The 14,952-nt window shown below is 47.9% G+C and overlaps 1 protein-coding gene across 5 annotated transcripts in view; it reads left to right on the forward strand.

Moving 5' to 3' along the window:
* The window catches only part of KIRREL3 (kirre like nephrin family adhesion molecule 3), a 340,739-nt gene that overhangs the window by 197,323 nt on the left and 128,464 nt on the right, over positions 1-14,952 (forward strand). The window contains exon 1 of one of the 5 annotated variants that reach the window (XM_049800741.1): positions 11,741-11,838. The exons of the other annotated variants lie outside the window; for them this stretch is intronic. The gene's annotated coding sequence lies outside the window, so the exon portion shown is untranslated. Of the gene's footprint in view, positions 1-11,740; positions 11,839-14,952 lie in introns of those variants that run through there. 5 annotated transcript variants of the gene reach the window in all.

Consider the following 14,952-nt stretch of genomic DNA (forward strand, 5'->3'; position numbering starts at 1 on the left):
GACCTGGGGCACCCATGGGTGATGCTGGCATAGGTCTGCAGTGCTGGCACCGACAGTGGCGTTGGCAAGGGACGAAGGGCTTTGTGAGACTGTGCTCAGATACAGAGAAACCCACAAGAGCAAACTCATCGCCGATTGAATGAGGGCCAGGAAGGTGGATGCTGTGGCAGGTTGCAGAGCTGGCGACAGGAATCCCCCATAAATGCAGGACAGAGGCATGGTGATGGTGTACAGCTTCTGCCGGGGGTCCTCAGGAGACGCTGTAGGAGCTGATCGCATCAAGAGACCACCAGCAGTTCCCACATCCCTCAGATTTCCCACACGCAGTGCCCCTGTGCCAAGCAAATCCCACAACCACTTGCACAGGGGAGTGGCTGTAGGGAAGTATTTTCTTCATTATTTGTTGCTCAAATGGTGGAAACCAGGTTGGACCTTGCTCGGGTGCTTCCTGAACAAACATGAGAAAGGACGTCCAGTAGCACGTCCTGGTGAACGCGATGGGCAAGATGGACACCCTGAGGAGGAAAATCAGCAATCCTCCCTTGGTGGGTCCTGTCCAGACCTGTGTGTGCACGCACATCTTTGCCCCTCCAGCCTGCTGTTACTGCATCTCTCTCCAAGGAGATCCCAGCTGCTCCCCACACTCCATCTGCAGCCTTCAAACAGTCACTGCAAGGGGGGGAAAATAAATTTTAAAAAAAGAGTTCAAGGGGGGAGGGAAAAATAATAAAATAAAATTAACAAATCAGCTCTTCTGGCATCCCATAAATCTCAATTTATTTGTCCCTTTCTTCTTATACAAGCATAAAGGGAAGCAAAGCTGACGTGTCTCCGCTGGGGGGGGGGTGTGTGGAGAGCCTCGCTGGGGACCCTTTCAACATGTCAGGGGACATTCAAGGCAAGATACCTTCAGCCCCCAACCACCTGCAGCAAGGGGAAGGGGATTTATTGGTTTTAATTTAAATTTTTTCCCTCAGGTGTTTTTGTGGTGGTGTTATTCAGAGGTGATTCTTGCCCGGAGGGTGGAAGGTGCTGGAATGTGCCCAGTGGGTGTGGGGTGCTCCTTAGTCCCAGGTGCCAGCACTCAGCTAATTAAAGCCCTGAGGTAGCTCCTCCAGCCTGCTCTTTCTGCCATTCCCTTCTGCTTTGTCGAGGGAGAAGTCCTTCAGGGTGGCAGAGGCCATGCTGGGGGTGATATTTTGGTGAGGCGAGGAGATAAGATGGGTGCCGTGGCGGGAAAACAAGATGGGTGCCGTGGCGGGAAAACAAGATGGTTGCTGTGGCGGGAAGCCCGAAGTCTGTGCGACGGAGGACAGGTACTGCTCTCCTGCCCTGCTGAAAAATACTGTGTGGAAATAGTGAGTGTCTTCCCTTTAAAAGCCTTTGAAGGAGGGTATTAATGTGTATTTTGCTGCAACAGCCGTGTGGTCTCTCTGGTTTCCCCGGCCTTGAGGTGTGGTGGTTGGGGTGCTGCTGCCTGATGGTGGCATTTCGTTCCTCAGGGGGGGTTGCGCGGTGCAGGGGGGTATTTCAGCACCCCCCCACCCCAGGGCTTGCTTACAGGCTGCCAGAGTGGAAATATCTCTTGCAACTAAGCATCTCTTTTTGAAGCTTGTTGCTAAAGCTGCAGTGGTGGGGTTTTAGGGTTGTTTGGGGTTAGTTTTGAAGGGTTTTTTTTTTTTTGCTCCTCAGAGGAGATGGTTCTGGTTTTCCTGAGCCCTTGGCAGGATTTGCTTGGGAGTTTGCCCTCCACGGCACCTGGATTTGTTATGCCATGTAGCAGCAGAGAGGTGGGTTTCGGGTCGCTTCTGACATCATGCTGTCTCGCAGGATTGCAAGGGTTTGCTGCAGTCATCTCTGTAATCTCTCAAAAGCACAGGCTTTTGTCGGGCGTTGGTGGAGCTGCTTTGGTTGCACAGCAAAGGTTTAAGGGCGTTGCAGGTTCGTGTGAGCACAGCTGAGAGCAGGCAATGGGTGCTGCTTCCCATAACCACGAGGACACCAGCGCTTCAGCTGCTCTGTGACATCTCCCATGCTCAGGGTGATGATGATAGCCCGGCAACTTTTCCCTACACGTAGCGGGAGCTGTCAAGGACTGTTTGACGCCCCTCTTTCCCTCTCTTAGCACAGCACTCTGTATCCGAGTCTTCATTTTTCCTGGGCTAGGAAGGACATTTGCAACTTCTGAGCGGTAGTACAGCAGTAATTACACTCTCCATCACTTTCTCATCAAGAAATAAATGGAGGAAAATCACATCCCAAAGTACTAGCTCTGACCTTCATTTCAGAAGGTTAGTCACAGTTAGCTGGGCTATAATCTAGCCCTAAATTTACCCAAGACCTTGCTGTTCCCTCGGGCTTATCATGTGCTGTAACGTGGGGCAGCTGCCACTACTTGCAGTGCTGAGGGGGGAAGCCCAAGTGCTACAGGAGCTGTTTTCTCTAGAAGGTGTCTGTGTGAGGGGAGGCTCAGGGTGGCTTTTGGGGGACATCGAGGCAAAGCACGCCATCTGCAACAGATGGTACCTGCCTGTGTGCTTTACTCTGTTAGTGGCTTAGAGAGCAGGAAGGTATTGGGGTCTCCCTGAGGTCAGACATTTAAAGGTCATTAAACCTGTTCTCTTCTGTGGCCCGGCAGAACTGTGATGCTGCCTGTATCTCCCTGAAATGTCATCTTCCCCCTATGTGGATTGATAAATTTCTTTCCTAAGACTTTCCCTAAGGTGTGATGCTTGACGTTGCTTCAAAAGAATATATGCTTCCTTCTCTCAGTCCCGTGTAGCTCTGAATGATGAAAATCCTCTGTCGGGGTTGGCAGTACCAAGGTAAACCTCGGGAAAGGCCAGCACGTCTGCCTGGTCCCCTCCAACCTCTTTGCTCTCGCATGCAGATGTGTGCTGCTGCATCATGCCCTGCCAAGTCTCACCAGCCTGCTGCAATGATGGGCATGTTCTAGTTCCCCTGCCTGTAGCATGCCAGGGCAACATCTAGGAAGGTGGTCACCAGTTTGTCTCCCACCCTGTCACCTGGAGCATTTAAAGCTAACTAGGGGAATATCTGTTTTAAGGTTCTAGACTTCAGGATGCCACAGTGTAGTGTCCTGTAGCCCAGGGCAAGTCGTCGTCTTCTCTGCTCTGCTATCATGCTGTGATGGAGGGTGGTCCAGCATTTCTGAATGTTCCTTAGGGAACCTACCGGCCCTCCTGTTGGGAAGCATCTGCCTCCTTCTTTCCAAAGCTGTTCTTGTGTTGTGCTGCTCAAGAGGGTGGTTGTGGGGTCTGCGTGGGGTGGACAGCTGGCCTCTGTACCCCTGTCTTTGGTAAGCTGTCCTGCACGTGAGAGGATATCTCCTCTTGCTGCAGAAGAGGAGCTTCTCTGGGAGAGTGTTTAAGGAACATTGAGATGAAAGACACCGTCTTTATCCCTGGTATCTACAGTTGCGTTCCTGGGCCTCAGCTGCCCTAACACGAGATGCAGGGCAAGAACTGGATGGTATCTTTATTCTTCCTCTAGACTTGTTCTACGCCTCCCACTTTAGTTCTTGTGTTTGAAAGGGGGTTGGGGGAAATAGATGGCAATAAGAATTGTGTTCAGCTATTTTATTTAAGTCATAATCATTTCTAATCTAAATGTGCAGGAACTGTATTACATAGCCTAATCAGTCACATATATTGTACTGCGTTTTCAGTTTAGTGAGAAGTAAAAGCCATCTAGAAGGCAGAAATATGTTAAATGGCCATCTCTGAGGCTGTGCCCCTTTTTTAATGGATAGAACAGCGCTGGTGTCTTAGCTTCAGTGGCTTATGCAAACCAATCCTGCAGGGTAGGGATGCATCCCTGCGACACAAATGGTGGAAGGAGCAACTGGTCTGTGGAGTAACCTCCAAGTTTAGGTGGAGGAGCTGGGCAGCCTTCTGCCCTTGCTGCAGGCAGGGTGTGACAGTATGGTCCCCTATGGGGTACCACACAGCTGGAGGAGTTTCCTTGGGCAGCAAGCGTGTCTCGGACAAGGGTATTTTATCTGGGCAGATTGCAATGTGCGTGTTCTGGAAAGCTGCTTTTCTCTTCCCATGTGAGCCCCACAGCAGCTCAAGGTGCAGCAGCATCGGTGGGATCCGTTCCTCTGCATTTAGAGCAGGGCTGAGGAAACTGGGGCAGCAGGTTTTCCACTTGTGCCCTTGAGTCTGTGCGTGCTTGTCATACTTTCGTACAGATTGTTGTCTCTCTTCCCAGGCCAGGAGGGCTGAGCCTCCTTAGTGAGGGGATTTTCATGCCCAGAGAGTGCGCTGGGGGATGAGGCAAGTGGCCTAATGTTCTGCAGGACTCCGCTGTGGGAGAGTCCCTGAGCTGGCAGAAGGGAGGGACGCTATTAGGGAAGCTGGAATCCCTCCAGCTTCTCTGATCGTATCATGTTTGTTCCCTCCGTGTTTGCCAAAAGCACCCTTATTTATTTTATCAGCTAAATGCTGAAAACCAGATGCCTGGCTTCCATCAAGGCATTTAATGATGATAATCATTGCTTCCTCTAATGCAGTGTCTTCTAGTGAGGGACGATGCCAAAGCAGCGCACAGCTGTTGACCAATGGGTGCCTGTCTGTTTCCTTTAGTGTTTTAGGGTACTTATCTATTTTTGTGCTAGGGCTCCTTTTTTTGTTGTTTGTTTTTTTGCTGAGTTGCAGGAAGTTGCGAGGTGGAACGTGGCAGCTGTTTAATAGCGTGCAGGAGCCTGGTGAGGGAGATGAGCTCGGGGAGCGAGGTGAACCTCCTGCTCCTCTGTAGTGCCTCAGGATGCCTCGTGCGTGCTAAAAACATGGTCCCTGCATCCTCCTGGAAGCAGGAGAACGATGCTGCTGCTCTTTCCCAGCTAAGCTGTGAGTAAATAACACAGATGAGTCTGCACAAGGAGTTTTTGGCAGAGCCAGGAAGAAAGATGTTCGCCTGTTACAGTCAGAGGCATGCTCCTTTTCTTGAAATGGAAGTACCAAGTTGAGCTTGAGAGGATACTGGGTAGGGCGCACACATCTGGAAAGGCACAGGCGCTGGGTGTGCTGGGATAACGTGGCACAGGAAAACTGCTCAGGCCTCATATTTACACAGTCATCTACCTGAATATTCTTTTGAACTGTTCCATTGATTAGGAATATGGATCAAGAACTTGGCTTGAACAAGCCAAGTTGCTTCACTTTGTCTGGTGGCTTCACCTGGAACGTGGGAGCAGGGTCCCGTCCTCACATCCCGAGGTGTTTCAGGCTGAACGTGCTACAGGCTGCTGTCGAGACAGGCAAAAGCACTTTAGTAGTGCTGTCCTGAAAGGTGTCAGGAGACCTTTAGGCTTTCACCATCCTCTAGAAAATATATGTGGTTGTTAGGTTTAGGTGTGGTATTGCTTTCCTTCTGGAAAGTGCTATGTAACTTCTGGAGGTATGTTAAGATCCTTTAAGACACAATTAAGAATTTCAGTATTGCTTTGATATTTGTTGAATGAAATGCTGACACAACACACCAGGCTACTCACATTTGTTTTAACTCGCAGTTTAGACTTCAAAAAAAGAGTATGAAATGAATTAGCAAATTATTTTGATTGCTTTGTTCATTTTTTCAGCAAGAAAGCTACCCACCTGGAAAATACTAACTGGCTGCAGGCAGGAGCAGAATTTATTACCTGAGATAAATGGATCTGGGATAAAAGTTCTCTTTATTTTTTCATTTTAGCTGCAAAGGATGATATGCTTCTGTTCTGCTCTTTGTGCTGAAGATCAAATAAGAAGGAACTTTGCATAGGTGTGCCAATGCCTTTCAAGGAAAAGTTTCTTGCACCACCCCAACCTCTTCCTCCTAGAAGCAGCATCTCGGACTTGAGATAACAGCAGTATTTAACATTCCTTTCACGATAATGCCGGTGTGAGTCTGAATCCCAGCACTGGTGCTCTTACTCTGTTTTCTGTTCCATGTACACACTCTCAGATCTCTCTATATTGGCCTTGTTTTATTCTTTTTTTTATTTCTTTCTTTCCCCATTTCTCTCACGAAGATGGCTTTGTGGAAGAAGCGTAGTTTCATTTTCCCAAAGGTCTCGAGAGGGCAGCTGGCAGATCTCATATGCAGGGTGTCAGCTACATTAAATGAACACACTCAGATCACTGTAAATCCCTATTTACACATAATAAACATGAGAGTATAAAACATACAGGAAATAATGCATTATTGATTACAGCAATGGCATGTAATGTCCTTTGAAAGGCAGGTGGTCACACACCCATCCATCAGGACTCCTAATGTGGATCTTCTTGCTCCTTGGAAATGCAAGGCAAGTCAGTTGTGTTCTGCCACACTCCCCTGGCTCAGTGCGGGGAGAGGAGGGGCAGACCTCCATGAATGGTGGAAGGTGGATTACAGCCTGATGTTATTAGAATATGTTTGGAGATAGAATAGCAAAGTAGGATATTTCTCTGGGTGACCTGAAGCCCTGCCTATTGGGTGTGTCTGGATTTTTGTTAAGCAAGCAAATGCTCAAGAGAAATATTCCTACAAGTGGAGCCAGAGCATTCCAATCTCGTTGGCTTTCCTTCTAAGAGCAGGTGGATCTTTCACATTGTGTTCAGGCTGCACCAAAAGGAGCATTTTGTATGCAGGATCCCCAACTCACATCTATAGGTGTGTAAACGTGGTGCAACATTTGAAGGGTGCAAAGTCAGTGAGCTCTTTTTTGTGTGTGTAGGCAGAGAAGAGGATCTGTAGTGATTGAGAAAGGATGGCTTACAAGCCCTAACAATACTCTTCTGGCTATAAGCCATGTGTACTCCAAAACAAAGTGTGTGATGTTTTTTTCTCTGTGGGCTTTTTTTATTTTTTGTTTGGGGGGTGGGGTGTGATTTGGGGTTTTGTTTTGTTTTTAAATGGTGATCTAAAATGCTTGCCATCTGAGGTGCCTTATCAGCAACACTGGCCTTGTACTTGAGTTGCAGTGATGAAGAACAGTGTTTTGATGGTTGCTGAACTTGTAGCTGATGATTTCTTCTCTTTCTCAACAGCAGGCACCATCCCTAATCTCTCGTGCAATACATGAAATTCATTCCCTTGTTTTATCTCTGGCTGAGGTTACAGGAAAGTGAGGTCCTTGAGGCTTGACAGGCAACTGCAATAGGTTTTGTTTGGTCTGAGTCGAGAGTTCAAGCCCAGACAGGTAATGGAGCAGTTCTCCTCCTCTTGTTCCCTTTCAGGGGATTGCAGACCTTGCTGCTCCTCATAGTGTTGGCTTGAAGGCCAGCTGCCTGGGTCATAAGAATTTCAAGATACAGCTGTGCTAACAGGAAGAGCATCTTTGTGAAAACTGGGTAAATTGAATCAGAACATGGGGAAAGCTTCCCTTCCCATGAGCCACCCCTGACCTCAGATCTGAGCTGTTTGCTCACTCGTGTGAACTCTGCAGTGAAAACATATTAAAGTTCCCTTTTCCTGCGGCTTTTTTCCTCCAGGTATTTAATCTTAGTTTACAGATGAAATGTGCAGTGGAGAAAAAGATGCTAATCACACAGTTGCTGCACTCTGCTCCAGCCACTGAAAAATTTATTACCATCTGTCCTGGATTGGACAGGGCTGTGAGCATCAAGACGTTAACATCTTTGAAGCAGCAGCAGATAGACTCGGCGTTGCAACAGGGCACGGCATTGAGTCTGCAGAGGCCATGCAAAGAGCTTGTGGGGGTTTGGTACAGGAGAGGTACACTTTGTAGCCTTCTCTTTGCTAATCTCGGAGGCAAGAAAAGTCCGTGTTGTGCTCAAAACTTCTATCACTTGGCTGTAAGTGTCATCTCGGCAACTTTCTGGTGGTTTATGGTGGAGGGAATTTTCTCTTTTTGTCAACTATTTAACTAGTCAGCTCTTCCCACTTTTTTTATGCCAGGTATTGAGATGGCTGTTGTTATTTCAGTGTCCTGGATATGTCATTATGTACAGCCCTAATGGGTGCCTTCCCTAGCTGTAAGGAGGGCACGTGGTTTTATACGGTCAACTTCTACCAGGCTTTTATGAAACCAGAGCAGAAGGTGAGGTCAGAAATCAGACCAGAAATGGGATTTCTCAAGCTCCCAGAGAAAGGTGTTTGGCTGCGCAGCTTTCTGAGCATGTTGTAATATCAAATGGTCTTGGAAGCTAAGTGTTATGATTTTTGGCCTGTCTCTGCCTTCAGTGTATTATTGGACTTACAGTTCAGATGTACTCAAACTACAGCTCCCGTGATGCATCTTAAATATATGATTTGTGCTTGGCTTTTTGCAAGAGCTGGGCTTCTCCCTGGCTAGCTGTTCTTGCAACTGTACTTTCCCTCCAGCTCCAGCAAGAGCAGCTGAATCTTGGAGCACACAACAGTTTCATAAAGTACCTCTCCTGTGGCTGTGTTTGCGTATGTTTCTTCTTTTAAAAAAGAACTTCGACAATTTTTGTAAAACCTCACACCTTGAAAAACCAAAAATTGCTGAGCAAGGAAATAATTGTCAGTGGTGCAAGGAGTACTTGTGTCTCTCCTGCAGCAATTAACAAACCTAAATGCAGGCTTGGCTGTCTTTCCAATTAAACTCTGGCAAGCTGGAATACATGATGTGGTAACGAAGCAGAGAATTTTGGAGCTACTCTGCTTGCTATTTTGAGGATATGGGAGCTTTAGGCTGTCTGGCTGAAGGTAGGCCATTGAAAGTAATGGGCTGGACAATCTCACCCCATTACTTTTAATGGGATTGAGAGAGTGCACGCTAGGGAGCAGCATGCTGACACTGGGAGAAGCTGGGGAGCTGTTTTCACATATCATTCCAAGTTATGGCCAACACTGGGAAAATGGTCCCCTGGCAGTAGAAGCCAAGCTGCTTGCAATAAGTTATAGGGGTTTGCAGCAGATAGGAGGAGGAGTAGCAGGAAAGGTGCATAAAGGCACGTATGGGCATCAGCTGTGAGCTGGGGTTTAATTTGGTCAAGGCATGTCATGAGGAGGGGAACTGCAGTATACAAGATCCCTGCTGCTTGCGCATGCTTTGGACTGCATAAGGGCACGAGCGGTGTGCCAAGTCCTTCCCTTATACTGATCTTCCCTGGTTTACCTTCCCACCTCTTACCTGTGGTAATTGCATCTGTAGAGGTGGAGGAAGTATTTAATGTTGCGTAAACTACTAGCCTTTTTTGCTGGAGCTGGTGAGCAGCGCTAGCAAAGCATTTGCAGGGGGAAGATCCAGCCAGCAGAACCAGTTGCAGAAATTGTGAGTTTTCAGGTCAATCAGGAAACTGATAATACTCTAAAAGGGTAGTGGGGATGGTAATGAGACAGAGTAAATATTGCAGGATTAAAGACTTAGGCTGAATGCTGGAACCTGCAGCTGGTGCTGTGGATGCTCAGTGTCTTCTCTGGACCCAGGCAAGGCAACTGGTGCTGACTCAAAGTAGCACAGCCTGCAGCCGGTGTTGCAGAGGGATGCCTGCATGGCCTAGCAGTCTGGGTGATGGATTCGTTTCTCATGGCGTGACTGAATCTGCTACTACTGGGATGTGGTCAGGACAGGGCAGCAATCAGCCTCCCACAGCCTGAAATTTGCCTGCTCGCTTTCCTTTCTCCTACTGCTGAGCGTGGCCAAAGCCCTCCCTGCCGGCACACTAAAGCTTCAATACCTCAATCAGAGCAGCCTTCCTGCAGAAAGAGATGGAAATGTAATGATTAGGTAGTCCCTTAAATCCTGTGGCTTTCTTCCCTTTACTGTAATTGGTGCCTTGTTCATTGGTGGAGGGTAGGGACCTGTTTTTCTGCTGCCCATTCCATCTTAGCACCACACGCTCTTCCAGCAAGTTTTAATGGAAGGGGAAGAGCAGGGACTGCAGCAAATGCACCTCCAACTGCGATTAATCTTGAATTGCTGCTCCCTTGGCCAAGTTACTCATCAGTGATGGTTTGGTAATACCACCGTAAGTGAGATTCCCCAAGCTATTTAGGTGCCTCAGCTCCCATTCGGATTGCTGGGAGGTTTATAAATAGCTAAGGAGGAAACAGATTAACCTGTGTATGTAGGTCTGGCCCAAGATGACTTGTTCACATCACTGGTTTCCTTCAGCTTGGGACTAGTGGGTGGCCCAAGAGGAGTTGGCGTAGTATGGACTGGTGCTGCACAGCAGGTCTCCTACTCCCTTCTCACCTCACAAGTGGGAAGGCGGTTTAAAGAGTTTTCTGAAATTGCTGAGAGTTGGTAAGGAAGGCAAAAATAAAATAGAAGCTGAAGATCAGAAATTTTTTTTTAAAAAAAAAAGCCTCAGATGCACAAGAATTGCAGCCGTGCTGTGAGGTAACCGGCAAATACAATTTAATTATAAGATACAAAGAAGTAATGGCATTTGCGAGGCTGGAGCATGATTTCGCGGTAATAGAAGGACCGCAGGGTTCCCTGCCTCTGACTGTCGTGTCATCTTCAAATGAGAGCGCGACTGTGCTTCAGTGCTTTCCCTGCCTTCAGAGGGGATTAAAGGGCCACAGCTACTCGGTCTTTGGAGGAGCCAGGGCAGTTGTCAAGGGTGTCCAGCACGTGAAGGATTTGGAGCAGCTGGGCAATGGGCTTTGCAGGATTTGAGGTGGGAGGAGCTGATGGATCTAGGGCATTTGGGCTTGAAGGCAGTGACCCTGATTTCCTAAGTCAGGCAGAGGATAGCTGTGTTTGCTGGATGTTTCCAAGGGTAGCAGTAGTTTGTTCTTTCCTGTACTGTCCTCTGTCTTTCTAGACTTCTAAATGGATGGCTTAACCACAAACACGTTCAAGGCAGGAGCTGTGAGAAACCATTGTTGAGCCAGAGCACTACAATAGATGGGACCTTTTCAGTGGTGTGGCTTTATTTTTATTATTCTTTTCTCCAGTGTGTCCACAATCTGTCAGAGCAGCATGGGGACGTTGGAAAGTGTTTCCATTGCCATGTTCTTCTCCTAGCTGAGCAGAGGTGTTATGGGGTAGTCTGGGTGGGGTATGAGGCTGGTATGCCTCGTGCTTTACACAGATCTCTAGACCTACACGTAAATGTGGCTCTCTGTGTGTCAGTGGAGCACCAAATGTGTTATTTATTCCACCATGAGATGCTCCCACCAGCCTTCAGGATAATGTCATGCTGTGCGTTGCTTGGATTGCGATGTGTTGCTTATGTGTAATGTTGCTTGGATTGCGATGGGACATGCAGGGGTCCTACAGCAGGAGCAAGGAACAGTGCAGTGGCTTTTGATGAGATGAGAAACCAGGGTGTTTGGCGATAAAATCGGGTCTTTAGAGAAAACAGTCTGTTCTTAAGGAATCAGAATGTGTGGATCTTGTATCTTTCTCCCTGCCAGTTTCATTCTGAGACTTTTCATTCAGACTTTAGACCATCTTAGACAATCCCTCCTGTTGAAAGCCAATGCAATCACTGGAGATGGAGCAGGAAGGCTTGCCCCAGTTTCGACTGGCCCAATCCATCTTCCAAATGCCCTCCCCATTTCCCATGGACCCTGTGTGCTGCGGTGTCTGGGGCTTTTCCAGTCTCTGGGGCATGTCCTCATAAAGGCACTTTGATTGCCTGGAGAGCTTGTTTCATCAAGTGCAGTGGAAGAGGTGCTGCAGAAAGGTGTGATGGGATTCATGCGTCTCCACCCTTTCCTCTCTGGTGGGACAGTGTTATTTTTCTGCTATATGGTGTTGAATACGCAGCTCCTGGTTTTGGGATGGGGTGGAAGGGAAGATGGCTGGACAGAAAGGAACAAGTAATGCTGCGTCGGTGCCACCGCAGACTTTGTCAGCAGCTCCCCAAGCGACTGCAAGTTCAGGTCTGAGCTGCCAAGTGGAGCGTGGGGGTAAGTGACAGACAGCCCAGGGCCATCTGAGCTCTCGGCTTGCGAGACGAAATGCCTGGGGGAGGCAGAGTGGACAGACAGGGTGAGGCACAAGGCTCAAACCGCCTGTTAGCCTCTCCTGCCCTCGTTGTTCGTGCCCCGGCGGACACGAGAAGCTCTGTAGAGGACGTGTAGGCTGTGCCGGCTGGTGCAACGCGACCACCGGAGTGTGACCAAGACGGATGTGCCCATTACCTGGTTGTCCTCTGATGGCTGCGGCTGCCCTGCCGACTCCTCGGAGTCGGCGCGTGTGGTCTCAGCAGCACACGTCTCCTCCTGGTGGGATGATGTGGATGGTGATGTTTCATGGTTTCAGGGGCTGACCTGGGGGAGCGTCAGGGAGAGGCTGGGGATGTGTGGGGAGGTACTCGCGTGTTGCTTAAATTTCTCTTGAAACCTTGTTCCTGACCTTCCTGCAGCAGCTTGCTGCCTTGAATGGGGCGATGCGTTTCGTGGCTTGAATGGAGCAGCACGTACAATGGGCTGTAGTCAAAAGCAGATGAAATCCCCTGGAAGTCCTTGAAGCGCAGGTCAAATCCACCAGCGGGTGAATTGGCCGTAGCCCCACTGAACAACACAGATGTCTTCCCAGGGAGGGTCCAAGCTCCAGGACTGTAGCAAGCCGAGGAGCTTCAGAGGGTCTGAGGTAAGCGAGGTGAAAGTGGCAAGGGGATAGCAGCTCTTGCAAAATACCGTAGAAATCATGTAAATTGGGGAGAAATGCTAGAGCTGTGCCTGCATGCTGTGAGATTGTAAAATGAAATGTTGACCCCGCAGGGGTGGGGAGGGCCTGGAGGCATTGTTGTGGACAGTTGGCTGCATGTGTCTTCTTGGTGAAGCCTTCAGAAGTAGGCTGTGGAGGGAGCAAGTGGTAACCCAAAGTTGCAGGTGACTGTTGTTGCCAATACTGCCCAAGGATTTGTGACTTGTGGGCAGCCCCGGCAGCCTTTTCCAATGCCTGTCTGTGGGGTTTTTTGGCAAGATCATGTGGAAGTCTCTGGCTGTGTCGGTTATCTGACCAGCAGAGCTCTCATCGGTGCGAACAGGAGTTGATTTGTTATTGTTAGTGGTGAAGAAAACACTCTTGTTTTTACATGACCTTTTATTTGGTTTTCTTTCAAATAAAACAAATGCTGTGTGAAAGTTACTACTTTTACAACAGGAAATACAGGAAAAAGTATTTTTCCTGAATGTGAGGTGTAGTTAAGCTGTGGAACTTGCTGCCACGAGACCTTAGCAAAGCATTTCAGATGATTTGAGTAGAGTAAATGCGTACCTGTGCATACGAAGTTATGAAAGCTGTTTATGGAAGAATGTTCAAGTACTGAAGGCCACCCTTCCCTGGGGTAAATTGTTTTTCCTACAGCAGCTACTTCAGGCTTCTTTACTTCAGGGGAAATAAAAAAATAATCCTAAGAATGACTGGATTTAGGTTTGTGAGGATTCTTCTTCGCTTGCTGGATGCTTCCCAAATAGGACATGTTTGTAAGAGGTTCAGAAAAAGTGCACCAGTGGTGGAGAGCTGGGGAGGAGAGTGGGGAATACAGGCGGATTCAGTGTACTGAACTTTAGGGACCAAAGGCTCTGTGTTGCCACTAGAGGAAAAAAGCTCTTCAAAACACTTCAGTGCTGAGTTACAACTTGGAGGTGCCTCTTTTCCCTTCGTTAGCCAGGGAACACAGGGAAATAATTCTCTTTGCTCAGCGGCATGAATCCCTTTTCTTTCTTTCCCTTTCTGCCAGTTGTGTTTCCTGCTAAGAAGCAGTTTTTAATTGTCTGATACCAGGGCAGAGTTCGTTCTTGGGGAGAGCTGCTTACCGTGTGGTTTCTTTAGTCCTCCCCTTGAAGCTTTTGGTGCTGATGTCTTTTAAGGCATCTTGAAGAGCTGAATGCCAGCATACTGTGGTATTTTGAGGCATGTGCCTGTCCAAAGCTGTTTGTCCTGGAGAATGTCCTCCTGGGTTATGGGTGGTTCTGTGTTTTCACTGGGTTGAAACAGGGTCAGTGAAAATAAGCACATCTGAATTTTCGTGTCACTTTTCGTTATGGTTTTTAACCTAAAAGAATGTTTGGTAGGAGTTTTAAGGACCCTCCAGACCTCCACCCTTCAGTACCAGAAATTCCCCTTAGAGAAAACAGCACTGGGGCTGGCTTGTTTTGGTGATGCTGTCGTTTCCGAGCTGCAGATACGTGCCTCTACAGCACTGTTTAAGGCAAATTTAGGTCTTAACAGAGGTACTTCACGGGGTTTCAAGTTTGGGGAGTTTTCCTTTGCCATGCAAAGTTCAGCCATCCTCCCCAAGGTGGTCTTTATCCCCTCTGCAGTGGCAAGAGAGAAGACTTTGCGTGGTTTCTGCAAGCTCTGTTGTATGTGCCTTCTCTCTTTAATAAGAACAGGACTTCCAGATCTGTGGACTGTCAGAGAATAGCCCTTCTGCGCAGTTGTGTTTTACATCTTGGAGCAATGAGCTGGCAAACACCTCTGCTCCATCTGTTTTTCTTCACTGATGGATTCTTTAAAGTCAGATTGTGGTCCCACAGGGACACACTCAACTAATCCTCTGCTTTTAAGATTTTATTTGTGCAATAAATGGATGACAAGGTGGTTTGCAAGTACATAACACAATAAATGGGTTTATAAATGCAACTTTTCTGCAGAGCACTATAGAATAAAATACAATATCACTACAGCATTTAACACTGATCTCTGGTTCATTCATATTTCAAACAGTAATGTGCCCATTTTCTCAACTGGGAAGCCTCTTAGGTTTTTAATACATTTTTATAAATTAACCGGGCACAGATTTAATAATAACTTGCATTTGTATAGCTTTTTTTCATCTCCGAGGATCTTGGATTGCTCTGCAGACTTAACGGTGTAATACAGAAATTACGTGCCCAAGGATCCATTTGCTCTCTGCCAAAATGCGGCAGTAGTTTGGATTGCTCGGCAACGCTCCTGGATGCAAATGACATCAAGGGAGGAAGCTTGAATCCAGCGCTCACAGCAGGAGGAGAACTTGGAGGGGAAGAATGCTGCTTGCTTTATGGGTGCCCAGAGCAAAGTCCTCTGAA

Source organism: Accipiter gentilis, chromosome 5 (assembly GCF_929443795.1).
Source record: "Accipiter gentilis chromosome 5, bAccGen1.1, whole genome shotgun sequence".
Classification (NCBI taxonomy): Eukaryota; Metazoa; Chordata; class Aves; order Accipitriformes; family Accipitridae; genus Astur; species Astur gentilis.